Source organism: Varroa destructor, unplaced genomic scaffold (assembly GCF_002443255.2).
Source record: "Varroa destructor unplaced genomic scaffold, Vdes_3.0 BEIS01000005.1, whole genome shotgun sequence".
In the NCBI taxonomy this organism is placed as follows: Eukaryota; Metazoa; Arthropoda; class Arachnida; order Mesostigmata; family Varroidae; genus Varroa; species Varroa destructor.
Genome location: NW_019211458.1, coordinates 4,344,650 through 4,345,132, shown reverse-complemented (window position 1 = coordinate 4,345,132; position 483 = coordinate 4,344,650).

Sequence of the window (483 nt, the reverse complement as noted above, 5' to 3'; positions counted from 1 at the left end):
TGTACTGTGAAAATTACTAGGAATCTAAGTATAAATTCTCTGCCGATTGATGAATAGTTAGTAAGGAACAATGTGTATGTCTCACAGGTATGCTCTCATCGGAACGGGCAGTAATAAATTGTTGACTATGGATTGGATACAGCTTCAAAGCGAAGAGAACTTGTTATGGTTTACAATTTTGCTTGTCCTTTTTTCCCATTTTTTCCCCAAAAATCCTGAGACTTGTTTTCGTGCTAGATAGTGACTCTGGCCGATTCTTCTTGTATGCGTTATTATTATTAAATGTTATTCTTAGTTCATTTTTACAGAATCGTTTTATGTAGTGATTGTTCATCCAACAAACATACCTTTGTGCTACAGGAGGTATATTTGATGTGATTTTAGGTGATTGGTAATGGTAATGTGTAATATTAATGTCGTTTTCTCTTGGCTTATATATAAATAATTCGCCGACCGTTTATTGTATCGTATCTCATTATATAT